The 19969-nt window shown below is 40.1% G+C and overlaps 1 pseudogene; it reads right to left on the minus strand.

The window, feature by feature from the left end:
* Positions 1 to 2882: 2882 nt before the first annotated feature.
* Positions 2883 to 3792, minus strand: LOC127196129 (60S ribosomal protein L23a-like; annotated as a pseudogene).
* Between the last annotated feature and the right edge of the window lie 16177 nt (positions 3793 to 19969).

The raw sequence follows: 19969 nt of genomic DNA on the forward strand, positions 1-19969 counted from the left end.
GTGATGTGAATGCGTGGACTGCCATCGCAGGACCCTCTTCTACACTGTCCAGTATTCTATAGCATCGTCTATGTCTGAGCACTCAATAAAACTGTGAAATTAAGATTAGCTCTACAAACATGACTATAATAATAAAATGTAAACTTATTAATTAACACCTATGACATCTGTCACTCAAAGACAAGGTTTCCATTGTTAACCTACATTTGTCCTTTCTTTCTCCCAGAATGATAAGACTCAAATTCATAGAGGGCTTGCTATGTAAAATTTCAGAATAAAAGATGAGAGAGGATGGAAATAGAGAAAAAAATAGGAAAAAATAAAAAATCAAGAAGAAATGATGATTAGCTATTACAAAAGGGAGTAGTACGTTTTCTTAAATGTTCTGTAGAAGCTGTGAAAATGTATTAGTTTTGACTGTTTGGAAAAATCCTTTTGTTGCTGAGTTGCATTTAGTAACATTTTAAGATCTTCCTAATGTGTTTACATCTACTGCTAAATACATAAGCATGAATATTTAGGAAGAAGATATTTGTTTGTAATTTGCAAGTGGAAATTTCTATATTGTTGGATACTGTTTCTTGCATATTTTAAAATATATTTTTTTCTGAAATTGGCAGAGTCTAGGCTATTGCTATCATGGTTCAATACTAATATTTCCTTTAGCCCAGTAAGTATGAACACACAATACAAATTTTACCATAAAACTTTTGAAGTTATCTATAACTATAATTTTACTTTATTAAAAATTAAAAATATTTGTATCTTTTAAGTGAAACACTCAGACACATTTTCATAGTACAGATATTATTTTAATAAGCTACAAAAACTATGTTTTTAAAGCTATTATGGCAACACTATTTCAACCAATCATAAGGCAAACATTTGATGTATCAACTTCCTTATTGCTTTGGTTTTGAGCATAGACCTTAATGGCTGAACTAACTCTCCAACACATTAACATGTACTTTAACAAATCTATCTTATTAGGAATCTCAGCCATTGTGTGCAGTTTTTTTTTTTCTATTTTACAATATGTTATGCTGGGATTAGATTTGCTTTTATGAAGTCTATGCACTTTTGAAAAATTAATTCTAAACCATCTTAAACATTCTATAACCTTTCAGATTATTAAAAAGTTTTCTCATTTATGAAATGAATGCAGCTGTTTTTCATTTTCATGTTTCATGTACAATCTTGCTATCAAGGAACTAAAATAAAATCATATGACTCATTAAGAAATATTTCCACATATTCTGATTATTGTTAAAAAATAATTGAACAAAGCCAACCTAGTTTCTTCAGAAAGAAGACAAATCCTTAAACTGATAAAGTCTGAAAATAAGACTTTGAAATAAATCTAAATTCAATTCCCTTTAAAGGACAGTCATCTCCTTTTCAACCTGGGATACCCTATGATAGCACTGTGTGAATATAGAAATGCCTATTTTGCCTTCTGCCACCATTTCTAAGAACTTCAAAACTCCTAATTTATGTGAGAACGTAAACCAGCTTTATAGTATATTAATGAAAATTTTCATATTCTGTTGCAAGAAGTTAGGTGACCTCAGAGTCTGCCTCAGACTTTCAGGAGGTGTCAGTACCCCCCATGTAGACTGAGTGTCAACTATTCACAGGGAAAATAGGAGGCTCAGAATTTCTGCACAGTACAAGACCAGCCTGAGTAGCTGTCTGCCCCAGAATGCCTGTCTTGCCTGGCCAAGACACTTCTGTTTGTTTGTTTATTGTCTGAGACTTTTCCTCTCCACCCAATCCTGTTTCCTCTAATCAAGGAGTTCCTTTTTAATAAACGTCTTGTACTTGTAAATGCAGTCTAACATCTAATCAGACTTTATTATAACTGCAGACTTTATCAGAAATGCACTTCTGAACTTTATTTATTGAGGTGACAGAATGGAATAGAATGGAAAGCTAAAGCTATAGAATAGAATGGAAGCTAAAACATATGGGTATAATTTTGTTTTCTACACTTTCTACTACCATTACTGATAGCTTCAATTTCTCCAGTAGTGCTCTCATTAGTAAAACAATTGCCATAATAGCTACATGCTCAAAATGTGTTGGGAAAGTATATGTGTGATGTATATTTTAAGAACTCTGTTGCATAAGCTTACTAATGTAACTAATTGGACATCAAACTTCATGTTCTTGACTATCACTTTCATGCCATCTAATATTGCCAATTATTGGTTGTCTTTAAGATAATAGACATTAACAAATGCCTGACTTTCAGACCCACACAAAGCATCAGCATAAAATGGTCTGTAAAATATATTTTATTTCTGAAGTCGTTTTAACACATATGGATATAGTCCCATGTTGTCACTAATGCAAAATTGATCAAGCAGCAGTAAGCACCGATAATCAAACAATACGATATTTCTGCACTTACATTTATCAAAATTAGATAAAACAAACTTTAATTAGGAAAAATCTTCACTGCATAAGTTGAAAAAAGAGGGATGAGAAAATGTCAGTAAATATGGCAAGAGAGAGATAGCAAACAATTAGAGTCTACCAGGGGTGGGCGTTATTTGTCTTATTGAAAGGTAATACTTAATCTTTTTATGGTAAAAAATGTGTATGTTTAGAATTACCCAGCTGGAGTCTGTTAGGTCCTGCTGCCGGGCATAGCTGGCATGGCCTACTCTCTACCTAGGGGCTGGTCTTCCTGTCTCCCAGAGACTCATTATATAAACCAGACATTTTGGTGTCTTTCTCTTTCTATCTCTCTTGTCTTTCCCCATTTCTCCTTCTCCTTCCGTTCCCCCTCCTTTGCCACATCTAATAAACCTGCATTTATATATTATAGCTTCATCACCATTTAGTTCATAATGTTTATTTAATCAATCAGACTAAGTTTAGATGATCCAAATCTTGTTGGCAACATACAGTGCATCATATTCAGGACCCAGCTGAACATATACCTTCTTTTCTCCCTCAGGTGTTTTTAAAAATTATCTGTGTTATCAGTATTATCTGTATGCCCACCTAGCAATTAATTCAGACACTGGCCATATTTTAAAATAACCTTAGTTAACCTGGAGCAGGGCAGACATTAATTCTCTAAACTATTTCCCATATTAGAGCAGGGATTTCTATCAAGCTACCTCCCATCCATAATCCCAAATACTTGCTAATGTTCTCCATTTGGGCTGAATTCTCCATCCATGCCTGCCATGTGCTTCTCCTCCATCTAATCCATGGAGACCTTCTTCTTTCTCCTCTCGGGACTCTCTCCTCATCTTCCTTCTCCTTTCTTCTCTCTCTCTCTAAGCCTAGGTACCTTAGCCACAACTCTATCTCCTTTGGCCTGTCCAGGTGGGATGGCTTTTTATTAATTAAAAGGTGGATCACAGAGATAGCAAGAAGGAATTAGCATCAAAATACAGTAGACCATCCCCCAACACTCAGGCCTTATCAGGGTATTGACTTTGTCCATATCAATGTCATAGAGTTTCTTCATGGCCTGTTTGTTAGCTTGACATCCATGATGAACACTAGTGTGTTGTTATTCTCTATTTTCTTCATTGCTGACTTGGTGGTGAGGGAAAATTTGATGATGGCGTAGTGTTCAAGCTTATTTCTCCTGGTGCACTCTTTCCAGAGTATTTGGGCTGCCTTGAAGCCTCAGGGTCTTGGGCCGCTGGAAGGGCACATCTTTTTGTGGCTGTAGACACCTTTCAGCACTGCCTTCTTAGCTTTCAAGGCCTTCACTTGGGCTTCTGTGTTTGGAGGAGCAAGAGCTTCCTTCTTCGTTTTTGGAGCCATCTTGGCAAAAGTGGTAATATTTAATATGAAAAGACATTACAAACTAACATTCCAGTGAATCAATAATGAGGACAACAGATTCTAGTCATTAGATTTACATTTCCAAAACCTATTGTCATGCCCACCCTCTCACTCCAGCCAGAAGCCCTTGAAGAAGACCAAAAATTCTTGCCAAAAGCCTGAACAAAACTCTGGACAAAGCATAAAGCAGATATTTAGTTCCTGATTCCAAAGTGAGTACTGGACTCAGGACACACCTACTGCATCCCCAAACCCAGTGCTCTACTGTCATCACCAGAGATAGAGTTGCTAAGAGACCCAGAGTTATGGCCACATTCCTTCCTGCCAACTGGAGACAGGATTACAACTTCTTTTCCTACACTCCTTTAAGAAGGTCCTACCTGAAGACAATCCTAAGGCTTTACAGGCCTTCTACTGTGAGACCTTGAACTAGCCCTTGAGCGACTCAATCACAGAATAAACCTGCTTTTCCTTTTAAATTCATTTCAATCAGAATTATTGCAGAGACAGCGGAAAAACCATTCACTTATGAGTACAAAAAAAACTAATGTCTTCTGATACCTTACTGGTTTTGGTCTTCTTGTTTTGTTGTTGCTGATGTTTTGTTTAATCTTTGAGGCAGAATCATTATATACACCTAATTGGTCTGGACCTCACTATGTACATCAGGCTGTCCTTGAACTTGTGGCATTTTTTCCTTCCAGGAATATAGGCTTATGGCACCATCCCTGGTATCCTTTTACAGACATTTGTGATCATGATGTATATAGTCTTTGTAAAGAGCAAAGAGACTTGAGTTATGGAGAGAAATGAAAGGAAAAGTAGCATACCATAGAATCATGAAAAAGCATGTATATTACACTTTTAGCTTGGCAGGAGAAAGGAGAGAGAACTGTTTTCATAAATAAAAGACAGTGTGTGATGCTTTTAAAGAAAAACATTTTACTCCTATAGTAGTTCACACGAGGTATAGAAGGACAGAGGTAAGCCATAAGGACCAGCTGGTGATGTAGGCAAAAGTCAGTAATATCACTACTCAGGAGGCTGAAGCAGGAATGTGAGGAACTTTTAGTCTCCATGGTGAGATCCTGTTTTGGGGAAAAAGAGGTATAAAGAATAAGACACTGATTCAGGAATGTGGTGATCTTGTAGTGGAATTGCTATTCCTCTATTCCTTCTCCAAACATGGCAAGAAAAGGAAAAATTGGTTGTTGATTGGATGTAATAGCAAGTCAGAGGAAAAGAAGAATCCCAGGGTGGACTTTGTTAGCTAAGGTTATTGGGTAAGAAGAGACAGAATAGAAACAATCCCATTTTTATGCTTTTATGAATATAGTTTCAAATGAAAGAAGCCTGTATTGTCCCTGAGACAAGGAAAATATGTTTAGAATTTATTCATCCCATACAGAGGAATGTTTCTGAGCTTTAGTCTAGATTGGAACTGTGATGAGATTTTGGAACAAAATAAATGTAAGTGGTAGCAAAAGCTATGTTGTGAGCCCTTTCATTAGTTTGAGAGGAAAGGATGGGAACAAGAAGTGAATTTGATTACTATTGCAAGAAAGGAAAGAAAACTCACCACTTACAACTTTTCAAAGCAACAATTTGCAAGTTAGTATCCTCCTGGTTGCTCAAAATCTATAAACTCCATTATATGTGTGGAAGGCATTATATCTTTGTTTAATAATACATTACATTAAATTTGTTAGTTTTTTTCCACTGTGAGTTTTGATGTAAACAATAAACTTTAAAACTTGCTTTCCTTTAGTCTAATCTGTGGTTGGAAGCCCTTTATTTCATGCGAAGAAATAGTTAGCTCTTTTATCTTTGAGTTAAAACCCAAGACTAATTCCACATTTATCTTTTATACTTGCTAATGGACAAACATTCTTGTACTGAATGAACAGAGAAATGTGTCCAAGGCAATGTACACCTCTATATTGCTCTGTATTCTGTAATGAAAATTAAAGTAGAAAATACATGATCATTTTTCTATTTAAACAGCAAACTTCTATATTGCAGTGAGATACCAGAAGAACTAAAATTGGACTTCAGGGTTACCAGGGCAAAGGTTAAGAAATAGGCCTACAGGAGATAATCTGGCCAGGTGCAGGGAGGAAACAGCCTTTCTACCCATCAGAGATAGAGTTGCTAAGAGACCCAGAGTTATGGCCACATTCCTTCCTGCCCACTGGAGACAGGGTTAATTAGAAATGAGACACATCCCTGGATAGAGTAGTGAACAAAGAGAACAGAGGAAGCTGAGCCCTGCGTGGTCTTAGTGACTTTTTCTGTAGCCTGTCACCTTTAGACATTAAGCCTCCTCCTTATGTTACTCAACCAATAGGCCCTTGCCAAGCTGGAACTCCCCTGCTTTGGGGTGCCGGGAGGGTTAGGAACTTATAAACTTACCCTCAGGTCAGAGATCTAGGCTCTTTCTGGATAGCATTGTGTTGATGACTGTCAGAGCCTTATTCAAGTTGAAAAAATTTAAAGGTTCTCATGTATATTGCATCAGTATCCAGTCCTGGTGGTCTTTTTTGGGGTTCTTCGGAATCTGGATACAGCATTCGGGGACTCACTGGGATCCCCCGACCCCTAGGACCCCAAACCGGAGGACCTGAACCCAGGTAAGTGTTGTCTTGGCCAAGTGTTGAAAGTGTTGTGTCCTTGTGTCTATGTTCTGTGACCTCTAGTGAGCACTGGAAGCAGTGTGAGCTCACAGCAGGTGAGGAACTTACATATAAAGTGGCTCTGTGTGGTCACTGATAGACCCTGGAAAATGTTCTAGGATACTGCCACCATGGGGTCCGGGTGACACACTAGACCCTAGGGGGGAATGGAGAATCCCAAGAGTAGAACTGTGGGTTCCAAGAGTGGGATGCTGAGTCCAATATGGAGTGATAGTGTGCCCCAAGAATTTGTGCCCCAGGAGTGTAAGTCCGGGTCCCCAAGACAGTCTGGTTAACTGGAGAAAAGGAAGAGCGTCACTCCCACACTTGCCTAGTGGAATTTGTTGTCTGGATTTGTATTTGTTTAGTTATCTGTGGTAATTGTTCTTATATGTTTAGATGAGACTAAGATGTACACGATGAGACAGAACCCCATCTATATCCCTAGACTCAATTCTGACTCATTTCAAGGACAGCCTGGTTTTGGGAGAGGCTGCTTCTGGTTAGATTTCTGAAGGACTGTAATAGAGCCTGCTTGCTAGTGGGACAGTCTGCAGTCCCGAATGTTTATTCTATTTGAGCACCATACTGGTACATTTCTGTTTGTGTGGTCTTCTTGTGTTTCTGCTTGTAATCATCTCAGTTCTAGAAATGGACCAGGTCTCAAGCATGGGGGCTTGAGCCAGGTGCCTCCCATACCCTGCTTGAATACTCGGTTGCTCCTGAATCCTGCATGGAGGGCCTTCCCAAGCAAGGAGGGCCTTCCAGGAACCTCTACACAAACATGGGGGCTATTGGATCCTTGATGGTATGAGATACCTGAGCGCACCGCATTTGGAGAGGGGTGAAGAAGGGTTGCCAAGGTCTGCCTACTCCCTTTTTGTCTTTTAAAATGTCCCACCAATTCTTCTGAACAAACACCAAGAGGACACAGGAACTGAAGGGCTTTTGAGTGGCTGCTATTCAGACTTGGTGAAAGCTTTTTCCAGCTTCCAGTCTGTTCCCAAGCCTGTCCCACCCCCAAGCATGGTACACTAGTCACCTGATCGAGGACAACCTGAAAAGCCTCAGGTCCTGCTTGCATCAGTTGGGTTCAACAGCTGACAACTCTCTGCCGTCTTGGCTAAGGGTAGTTACATGGCTCACAGCCATTTTGGTTGTGGGAGACTCAAGCCTCTTTTTGAAGACTGCCAACCACATTCGGTTGCCTTGCTTAGCACCAAAGGCAACTTCTAGCCTTTACGCTAGCTTTTGCAGTTCAGTCTTAATGATGAAAATGTAGCAGAATCAGCCAGATTGCCAGGCCATCAATGAACTGTATCTATGACTAAATGTTTTGCTTTATTATTAGTTCAGAAGTATATTTAATGTTATATTAGTAACTGATGCAGTTTATGGTGAGCTATGTCAGTGAATCAGTTGCTGGACAGACAATGAAACAATTCCAAGAGAATGATGTATCATTCCCTAGGTGGGGTAGATGGTTTTTGGTTGTTCAAAGCTTTGTATATTGATACAAAATTAAGGTTATATTTTGATTACAGCATACTTATGCCTATGTAGTTCTTAAAAATGCTATGTGCAGGTCCAGTCCTTTTAAAAGGCACTATCACAAACTTTTTAGGATAATAAAAGTTTATGGTCTTGTTAGATACTAGTTCAGTTAATCACAGGTGTTTTCTAAAATAATCTGCCAATATAGAGCTAAAAACAAGCAATTCAGGTGTACTAAAATTAGACAGATGTGGTCCTCTAGCACTTATCTGCATATTATAGGTTATGTTTGTAAGCTCTAGTTTAGATCAGATAGTTAAAGACAGACAAGAATTGACCCTCAAGCTTGTCAGGGATCTGCTGGAAATGACATTAAATATATTTAATGAATTATGACAGAGAGTCCTACATTCTAGCAGTAATCCCCAAGGACTCTGAGAAGATTTTGCATGGCAGATGACTTTAATCCTGGACTGTGGTATTCTAACCACTGGGTGAAACTTCCCCAGTGCTTCACCTGTGCCTAGGCCCAGTATGTACTGTGGACAACAAGCTGGACACCTTGTGAGTTATTGTCTCATGTTGCTGAACATGAGGTGAGGTCAAACTCTTCCATGTTCTCCTTCCACAGAAACAGACTCTCAACCTCTGTGCCTCCGTGGCTGATGGCCAGACTATCTCTGCCCATGGTGTCATGTTACCACAGGAGACAACTGTCTAGGTACCAGGATATAGGTAGTCATCTCTGTCATTTTTATTGGTACATAAAAGCATGTAGGTTATAATTTATCCTTATCAGGTCTCTGACTATATTGATGGCTAACCTAATGGTAGTTTTACAGCTATAGGACAATTAGATCCACTGTTAGTACATTAGTCAATTAATTAGCTAATTAAAAACTACACAGTCCTAGGTCTCTTATTAGAAAAGGCAAACAATCCTTTCATGCTCACAGGATTCATGTTAAATGGTAAACAGCTTTTTATTAATCCTTCTTTTAGATGATTGTACTCAGTATTCAACTCCATGTGTCTCTTAGTGAATAAGTGAAAAAAAAGATGTAGTTTATATAAGGTCTGAGTTTAAGTATGTGAATCTGAAGTATTTGAGGGTCCGAGAAAGTGTTTAAGGGTTGATAAATGCAAGTTATAAAAGAAATATTTGAAGGTCTAAGAAAGTGTTTTAATGATGGTCAGCGCAAGTTATAAAAGTTAAATGATCTTAAAAGAAGTTTTAAGGTACATAAATGCCTGTTGCAAATTTAAAATATATGAAAAATGAGATCAATAGAGTTCTGATGAGCTGCTGAATCATTGACTGCTTATTAATCAGTCCCACATTCAAGATTTTAATTTTTCCTTGGTTGTATTATAAATAGAGACTTAAAGGTGCTTCTCATTATACAAAATGTATCTGTTCAATCTTTATATGAAAGAAGAATGTTCATGCTTTTACTGGAGTACGGGTTTCAAAGGCATAAGCCTACTCCAGCTGTATTATAGATGCAATTTTAACTTTTGTCTCTAGTCTGTATTTGTCTCAGCAGATTTTTTACCTGGCCGACAGACTCTATCCAGAGCCTCTGGGGTCTGGACCTGCTGGAAGCTATTGTAAACCAGTTCTGCAGATATGATTATGCTCTGTCTCTTCCACTGGATCACCTGAACAGATGCCCTTGATAAATGCCCCATTAGCCTTTAATTAGCTTTTGAGCCTTGCTAGGTCCTAACAGAGCCCCTACTATCAGCAGGAAGAGAATGACCTCACCTGCTTTCCACTTTATAGACTGAAATGCTAAGTCAAGGGCAATGCTCTGGCATGAGGGAGAAGTGGCTACAAGAAAATAGGCTCTTAGTTCTGCTTAAAGCAGTTATGCTTTGTGCCCCCTTATATCAAGCAAGAATTGGGCACCATCCAGCTATAGTCATGAAGGCACAGTACCAGGCCTTACAACAGGCTGACTCAGAGGAATAAGTTTCAGGGAGACCCATGATTGGGCCTTCAATGAACCTGTTGGGGTTGTGAGGGCGTGAGATACCAGAAGAACTAAAATTGGATTTCAGAGTTACCAGGGCAAAGGTTAGGAAAATAGGCCTGTAGGAAATAATCAGGCCAGCTGCAAGGAGGTACCAGCCTTCCCACCCACCAGAGATATAGTCTCTAAGAGACCCAGTTTTATGGCCACATTCCTTCCTGCCCACTGGAGAAAGGATTAATAAGAAATGAGACACTTCTCTGGACAAAGTAGTGAACAAAAGAGAACAAAGAAAGCTAAGCCATTGGTTCCTTTTTCTGTAGTCTTTTACCTTTACACATTAGGTCTCCTTATGCTATGCAATCAATAGGCACTTGTCAAGCTGGAATTCCCTGCTTTGGGGCACTGGGAGGGACGGAAACCTGAAGATTTACACTCAGCTCAGAGATTGAGGCTCTTTCTGGATATTTTTTGTTGCTGACTGTCAGAACCTGACTCAAGTTGGAAAAAATTAAAGGTCTTCATGTATATTGCATTGGTATCAATTCCTGATGGTTTTTTGTTTTTGTTTTTGTGGATTTTTGTTTTGTTTTGTTTTGTTTTATTCTCATGATCTGGGTAGAGCAGCAGAAAGCCAGTCTTATAAATAAAGCAACTAAAGTGCCAATATCAGAGCTAGCAAGACTGTCTTTTCTGCTTAAGCTAATTAAGCTGTATCCAGAAGAGCCCATGACTTTTAACTGGCATTATCTTGAGCTTTTTTACAATGTCTTATAGATAATTTTTCTAAATAAGACATGCAAATGGCCAATAGACATATGAAAAGATCTCTAAAATCACTCATCAGGCAAATACAAACAGAACATTAAATGTGGTTGTCCTTCATATTTATTAAGTTTGCTTTTACTCAATGAAAAACTAACAATAACAAGGGTTGTTGAGGTTGGAGAGAAACCAGAACTTATTTACATTGTGGTTGTATTGTGTAACATTATTTAGATAAATGTCTACTCACCCCAGATAAAGACCCAATCACAGTACAAACTAACAATATCATCAAAGTCCAGCTTAAACTCATGAGTTTTACTGCAGCTACTTTCCTAAGTAAGGGTAGGGGTTACTTACAGGAGGGAAAATGATTGAAAGACAGCTGCATAACAAAAGCTGACCCCTTAATGAGTCTCAGTTTCCAAATCTTGAGAGTTAAAGCATGCTGCCCAGCCAGCAGCTCAGTAGCTTGGAGGGTGTACTTTCAGATAACTTAGTTGGTCTGAGCCTGTCTTGAAGCTTTTGCAGTAGCAAGAAGGAGGAGGAGGAAAAGAAGGAGAAGAAGAAGAAGAAGAAGAAGAAGAAGAAGAAGAAGAAGAAGAAGAAGAAGGAAGAGTAGGAGGAGGAGAAGGAGGAGGAGGAGGAAGAGGAAGAGGAGGAGAAGAAGCAGCTTGGATGAGTGTCTATCTCAGGAGTTTTACCTCAGCTGGTTTTACCTCTACTTTTCTGTCCTCTCTTAAAGCAATTCTATTGCATCTCCCCTTTAAAAGCTTGTGTTTGAAGAAGCATGCCTTCAAAATGGAAAGTTGTACTCTCAAAAGAATGTTCTCGAGGGATCCAAGATGGCGGCGAGCAGTGTGGACCGCGTTTGGAGGCTCCAGTGAACAATTCAGGGAATTGCACAGATTTCTGAGCCAGGAACACCGAGGTCCAAACATCACGGCAGCAGGAGTGCTCCACGGTTCGGAGGGACCAGGGTGCGGAGGACCTGCGTGCCCCTGCACACGGGAGGAGCGTGGTTTTTCTCTGATCGGAGCGGCAGCGGCAGAGGCAGCAGCACCAGCGGCACCAGCAGCGGCGGCTGAGGTTTTGCAGCTCATAGCCTTCCGGTGGAGGCAATTGGTGTGGTGGCTGGTGGGAATTGCTGCGGGAGAGGGGACTCGGGGCAGGATTTGGGTCGCGTGGAGCCTTTGGACCCAGACTGGAATCGGCGGACAGTTCGGCCCCAGAGTCCCGGGTATTGGCCCGGCCCAGCAAACAATCTGCCTGAGGCACCAACTCAGCGTGGCCATAGCTCCCCTGCTTGGCGCAGGCTTTAGTTGAGCTCGCTGCTCCACACTAGGCAAGCACCTCAGCTCAGCGGCAGCTCCCCTGCGGTGACACAGTCTGGGCGGAGCACTTGGTTTCACCACAGGGCGCTAACTCAGAGCAGCTGCAGTTCTCCTGCTGTGGCGCAGGCTTGGTGACGTGCTCAGTTCCATCCTAGGCACCACCTCAGTCAGCGGCAGCTTCCCCTGCGGTGGACACAGTCCGGGCGGAGCACTTGTTCCACCACTGGCGCTAACTCAGAGCAAGGCCGCCAGTTCTCCTGCTGTGGCACAGGCTGGACAGAGCTCTCGGGGTCACCAGCTCTAAGACTCTGGTTGGACACAGTGTGCAGTTTGATCCAGAATTCCTGGCTGAGATTGGTGGTCAGTTCGGGCCCTGAGTCAATAACTGACCACAGCACGCACTTTGGGCCAAAAGGCCCTAGTGGAGCTTGGTGCGTTAGTCCCAGCCCAAAATTCTGGCTGGACCCTGTGTGCATTTTGGGCCCAAAATCCCTAGCTGAGCTTGGCAGACGGTTCAGGCCCTGAGAATCTAGCTGAGTTCTGCCTGTGGTTCAGTCCCAGTGCTCCTGGCTGGACTTGGCAGGGAACACAGAAGGCTGTGGATACCTTGGCCTGACCCAACGCTCATTCAGAGACCCAGAACAATTGCAGGATCCACAGCAGAGGGGGACTGAGGATCACTGGCTGTGAGAGACCAGAACAACAGGGCTAACCTCCTAACATCCACACCAGTGAAGCTTTGAGCTCGCAGCCTAGGGAAATCGTAAGAAAACAAGTGAATCTATCGTCAGACACCCTCCATTCAACTCTGGAAGCTACCCAACAAAAACAAAGACGGCAAGATGTCTAAAGGGACAACGAAAAAGCATACGCAAAAAACCCCCAAAACAACATGGCGTCTCCAGTTTCCAGCTATCCCAAGAAAACCACCCAGAGAACTCAAATACAACAGAAATACAAGAAAATGACCTCAAATCCTTAGTAATGAGGATGATAATGGAGGAAACAAATAAAATTCGTAATCAAATGCAGGAAGACGCAGACAAACAGGTGAGAGACATAAAAGAAGCACATAGAGTGGAACTGGAAAAATTGCAGGAAAATGCAAACAACCAGATGAAAGAAATAACTAAAACGGTTCAAACTCTGAAGACCTATAAAGAGGCAATGGAAGAAGAAACTCAGGAATATACAAAAAATCAGATGAAAGAAATAAAAAAATCAGTTCAGATCTGAAATGAAAATGGATTCAATGATAAACACACAGACAGAAGAAAAACGAGACGTGAGACCTCAGAGAAGAAGGCGAGCAACACAGAGGTGAGCTTTTCTAACAGAATCCAAGAGATGGAAGAACGAATCTCAGGGCTAGAAAGATACAATCACAGATATTGAATCAACCATTAAAGAAAATGCCAAATCTGGAAAACTCCTGACACAAAAACATCCAAGAAATTAAGGACACCATGAAAAGAAGAAATCTGAGGATAATAGGCATTGAAGAAAGAGAAGACATCAGACTCCAGGGCCCAGAAACTATTCTCAACAAATCATAGAAGAAAATTTCCCCAATCTAAAGAAAGAGATGCCTATAAACATACAAGAGGCCTACAGAACACCAAATAGAATTGACCAGAAAAGAAAAACTGCCCGCCACATAATAATCAAAACACCAAACATGCAGAACAAAGAAAAATATTAAAAGCTGCAAGGGAAAGGGCCAAATAACATTTAATGGTAAACCTATCAGAATTACACCTGACTTCTCAGCAGAGACCATAAAGCCAGAAGGGCCTGGACAGAGATCCTGCAAACCCTAAGAGAACACAGATGCCAGGCCAGACTACTTTACCCAGCAAAATTATCAATAACCATTGATGGAGAAAACAAAATATTCCATGACAAAAACAAATTCAAACAGTACCTATCCACAAACCCCAGCTTTACAGAAGGTACTAGAAGGAAAACTCCATCCCAAAGGGTCAAGCTACAACCAAAACTACCCAGGAAATAGATAACTATCCCATGACAAAAACACAACTACACAAACGCTCGACTGGAAACAACATCAAAATTAAGACTCTTAACAGTCACTGGTCATTAATATCTCTCAACATCAATGGCCTCAATTCTCCAATAAAAAGACACAGACTAACTGAATGGGTACATAAACAAGACCCAACATTCTTCTGCATCCAAGAAACACATCTCACCTATAATGAAAGGCATTACCTCAGGGGTAAAAGGTTGGAAAAAAATATTCCAAGCAAATGGTCACAAGAAAGCAAGCAGGTGTAGCCATTTTAGTATCGAACAAAATAGACTTTCAACCAAAATTAATCAAAAGGGATGAGGAAGGACACTTCATACTCATCAAAGGTAAAGTCAACCAAGATAACATCACAATTCTGAACATCTATGCTCCCAATGCAAGGGCACCCACATATGTAAAAGATCTCCTAAAAAAGCTTAAATCACACATCGATCCCCACACAATAATAGTGGGAGACTTCAACACCCAACTCTCACTGAAGGATAAGTCATTGAAACAGAAACTAAGCCGAGAAATAACATCATTAACCAATGCCATGGGTCAAATGGATCTAACAGACATCTATAGAACCTTTCACCCAAACAAGAAAGAATACACCTTCTTCTCTGCACCCCATGGAACCTTCTCCAAAATTGATCACATCGTAGGTCACAAAGCAAGCCTCAACAGATACAAGAGGATTGAAATAATACCTTGTATTCTATCAGATCACCATGCTCTTAGGCTGCAATTCAACAACAACAGAAATAACAAAAGGCCTACACGTTTGTGGAAAACTAAACAACTCTCTGCTAAATGACACCTGGGTCAGGGAAGAAATAAAGAAAGAAATCAAGAGTTCTGAAATTCAATGAAAATGAAGAAACAACATACCCAAATTTGTGGGATACATTGAAAGCAGTGCTAAGAGGAAAATTCATAGCACTAAGTGCCTTTAAAAAGAGATTGGAAACATCGCACATAAGCATCTTAACAACACAACTGGAAGCCCTAGAAAAAAAAGAAGCAGAAACACCCAAGAGGAGTAGACACCTGGAAATAATCAAACTCAGGGCTGAAATTAACAAATTAGAAAACTAAGAAAACAGTCCAAAGAATCAACAAAACCAAAAGCTGGTTCTTTGAGAAAATCAACAAGATAGACAGACCATTAGCCAAACTAACTAAAAGGCAGAGAGACAGTATTGAAATCAACAAAATCAGAAATGAAAAGGGAGACATAACAACAGACACTGAAGAAATTCAAAGAATCATAAGATCCTACTTTGAAGGCATATACGCCACAAAATTTGAAAATCTAAGGGAAATGAATGATTTTCTTGATCAAGTTCACTTGCCAAAGTTGAATGAAGAACAGATAAACAAGTTAAATAGTCCCATTTCCCCTACAGAAATAGAAGCAATCATCGATGTCTCCCAACCAAAAAAAGCCCAGGGCCAGATGGTTCAGTGCAGAATTCTACCAGACCTTTAAGGGCGAGCTAATACCGATACTCTTCAAGCTACTCCAAAAGATAGAAATGGATGGAAAATTACCAAATTCATTCTATGAGGCCATAGTCTCATTGATACCTAAACCTCACAAAGACTCAACAAAGAAAGAGAATTCAGACCAATTTTCTCTTATGAACATAGATGCAAAAATACTAAATAAATACTTGCAAAACGATACAGGAGCACATCAAAGATATCATTTCATCATGACCAAGTAGGCTTCATTCCAGGCATGCAGGGATGGTTTAATATACGGAAATCCATCAATGTAATCCACCATATAAACAAACTGAAAATAAAAAACCACATGATCATTTTCCTTGGATGCAGAGAAAGCATTTGATAAAATTCAACACCCATCATGTTTAAAGTTTTAGAGAGATCGGGGATACAAGGCACTTTCCTCAACATAATAAAGGCTATATACAGCAAGCCAATAGCCAAAATCAAAGTAAATGGTGAGATACTCAAGGAAATTCCTCTCAAATCGGGAGCAAGGCAAGGCTGCCCACTCTCTCCATATCTCTTCAATATAGTACTCGAAGTTCTAGCCAGAGCAATAAGACAACAAAAGGAGATCAAGGGTATCCAAATGGGAAAGGAGGAAGTCAAATTATCCCTCTTTGCAGATGATATGATAGTGTACATAAGTGACCCTCAAACTCCACCAGAGAACTCCTAAAGCTGATAAAACACCTTCAGCAAATTGGCTGGATACAAAATTAACTCAAAAAAGTCTGTAGCCTTCCTATACACAAATGACAAGCTTGCAGAGGAAGAAATTAGGAAAACCACACCCTTCACATTAGCCACAAGCAATATAAAATATCTAGGAGTTACCCTAACTAAGCAAGTGAAGGACTTGTATGAAAAAAATTTCAAAACTCTGAAGAAAGAGATTGAAGATGACCTGAGAAGATGGCGTGATCTTCCTTGCTCATGGATGGGGAGAAGTAACATAGTAAAAATGGCCATCCTACCAAAAGCAATCTACAGATTCAATGCAATCCCTATCAAAATAACTACACAATTTTTTAAAGACATTGAAAGTTCAATTCTGAACTTCATATGGAAAACAAAAAACCCAGAATAGCTAAAACAATCTTGTACAATAAAAGATGCTCCGGAGGAATATCCATACCTGATCTCAAACTGTACTATAAAGCAATAGTACTTAAAACAGCATGGTACTGGCACAGCAACAGGCTGGTTGATCAGTGGAATCGAATCGAAGACCCAGATATGAATCCACACACATATGGTCAGTTGATTTTTGACAAAGAAGCCAAATCCATTCAATGGAAAAAGGATAGCATCTTCAACAAATGGTGCTGGTCTAACTGGAGGTCTATGTGTAAAAAAATGAAACTGGACCCATATTTGTCACCTTGCACAAAACTCAAATCCAAGTGGATTAAAGACCTCAACATAAAACCAGAGACACTAAGCCACTTAGAAGAAAAAGTGGGAAAGAGCTTGGAACATATTGGCACAGGAGACAACTTCCTGAACAGAACACCAACGGCCCAGGCCTTAATGTCAACCATTAATAAATGGGACCTCATGAGGCTGAGAAGCTTCTGTAAGGCAGGAGACACTGTCAAGAGAACAAAGCGACAGCCTACAGACTGGGAAAAAATCTTCACCAACCCTACATCTGACAAAGGTCTAATATCCAAAATATATAAAGAACTCAAGAAATTAAAACACCACCAACCGAATAACCCAATTGAGAAATGGGGCTTGGAACTAAACAGAGAATTCTCAACAGAGGAGTATCAAATGGCTGAGAAACACTTAAGAAATGCTCAACCTCCTTAGTCATCAGGGAAATGCAAATCAAAACAACTCTGAGATTCCATCTTACACCCATCAGAATGGCTAAGATCAAAAATTCAAGCGACACCACATGCTGGCGAGGATGTGGGGAGAGAGGAACACTCCTTCATTGCTGGTGGGAATGCAAACTAGTACAGCCACTTTGGAAATCTATCTGGTGCTATCTCAGAAAAATGGTGAATAGGCTTCCTCAAGACCCAGCTATTCCACTCCTTGGAATATACCCAGAAGATGCTCCAGCATACAACAAGAAAATTTGCTCAACCATGTTCATAGCAGCCTTATTCATAATAGCCAGAACATGGAAACAGCCTAAGTGTCCCTCAGTAGAAGAGTGGATAAAGAAACTGTGGTACATATACACTATGGAATACTACTCAGCTATTAAAAACAAGGAATTCCCGAAATTTGTGGATAAATGGATTGAGCTAGAAATGATCATAATGAGTGAGTTAACCCAGAAGCAGAAAGAATCAAATGGTATATACTCACTTATATCTGCATACTAGCCCAAGGGGCATCTCCCACGAAAGCCTTCACTTACCAGGAAACTGGGACAGAGGGGAAGGCATCCTATTGGGCCTCTAAATGAGAGACGCATGGGAGAACAGCAAAATAAAAGGATCCAGAGGGTCCTAGAAATCTACAAGTAGAACAATATGATAGGCAGATTTGGGCCCAGGGGTCCCGCTCAAACTAAGGCCCCAACCAAGGACAATACAGGAGGTAAACTTTAAACCCCTTCCCAGATCTAGCCAATGGTCAGAATATTCTCCACAGTTGAGTGGAGAGTGTGATACAACTTTCTCATGTACTCTGGTGCCTCACATTTGACCATGTCCCCTGGAGGGGGAGACCTGGTGGCACTCAGAGGATGGACAGCAAGTAGCCAAGAAGAGACTTGATACCCTATGAGAATATATAGGGGGAGGTAATCCCCTCAGGAACAGTCATAGTGAAGGGGAATAATGGGAAAATGGGGGGGGGGAGGAATGGGAGGATACAAGGGATGGGATAAACATTGAGATGTAACAAGAATAAATTAATAAAAAAAAAAAAAGAATGTTCTCCACAACAGTGGAAATATGAAAAGATATATTTGTTTTGGAGAACAATATGGGAGATCTACAAAAAGTAAAACTGAAGTGCTTGCATTCTACTACTGTTAGTCAAAAACAACTGGAATAAGAACTTCAAAGGTGCTTCCATTCTCATGTTTACTGCAGTGCCATTCATAAGAATCAAGTTATGAAAAGAACTCAGATGGTGTTTAGAGAAAGAGAACATGGAGTTTCTCCCCTTTGAAAGTTATGTGACTTTTACTGGGGATGATATGAGCAAATATCTGCTTATTCTATATAAGCCACCAATGACAAGCGAAACAAATGATTCTATGGCTAATCTCAAAGATGCAAGAAGAAATATCACTGACCCAAACCATCATAGTCAAATTAATTAAAACAGGCAATTAATTAAAGTAAGTCTGCCTCCCCTTAAAGCAAGGTTTGAGAAGCCTGAATTAGATATGAAGAATATAAAGTTTTTATATATCATGTGCAGGAGTTTTCCAAATGGGTGGTTTGGTGGGAAATAATGGAGTTAGAGAAGCAGAACATAACAAGGTAGTCATAATAAGATAGTCATAACAAGGTAGTCACAACAACTTTTGAAGCAAAGAGAGGGTTGCAAGATGGCTATTACAACTTTTTGAAACAAATACATGCCTGTTATTTACTGGAACAAGCAATACAGAGCTGTTGGTCCAGTATCGCCAACTCCAAGAATCTCCAGGAGGGAATACTGATGTAATAGCATGAAGGATCTTTGTCATGACTTGAGACAGGCCATGGAGGCCACCCCCTGCTCTAGTTTGTAGAGTTTTTTAATGGGTTCTTTTCCCTCTTACCTTTTCCAAAGCAGGAGGAGGGGTGTCTCAGCTTGGCAAATACTTATCAGTAAAGAAATATAAGGCAGTCTAGTGTCCCAAGGTAATAGGCTGCAGAACTGGTGCCAAGGGCACTGAGGCTTGAACTTTCTTTTGATCTCCTTCGTTCATCTCTTGCTGAGGAAAGTATCTCATTTGGATTTCAGCTGAAGGTCCAGTCCAGTGCTAATTAGCTATTGCTAGGGGAGCAAAGCAATAGTGAGGTGGGGGCGACGCCCTTTGATCTGGCTTCCTTATCTCCAATGGGCACAAGGAATGTGGTCACATGACTTGGGCTAGGGGAACTTTCCTGCAGCTGTGCATAAGTTTCTCGGCAGCTGTGTCTAAGCACTTGTCACTGTGACCCTGAGATATGGATTTTAATTCTTTGGTCTCACAGAGCCACTTATAGTTAAGGTTACAGGTGGGACATAGCAAGCATAAATGCAGAAGAATAAATGTCTGGGTTGAAAGAAAGAGAATTAACAGCAATGAAACCAGACAGTATGGAATCAATTTCTACCTGGCAATAAAACTGAAAGCATAGTGCTTCTTTTGTGAAACATTTTCCACACTGGTTTCAGTAATTTCTGCATCATTAGTAA

This window comes from Acomys russatus, chromosome 12 (assembly GCF_903995435.1).
Source record: "Acomys russatus chromosome 12, mAcoRus1.1, whole genome shotgun sequence".
NCBI classification, from domain to species: domain Eukaryota; kingdom Metazoa; phylum Chordata; class Mammalia; order Rodentia; family Muridae; genus Acomys; species Acomys russatus.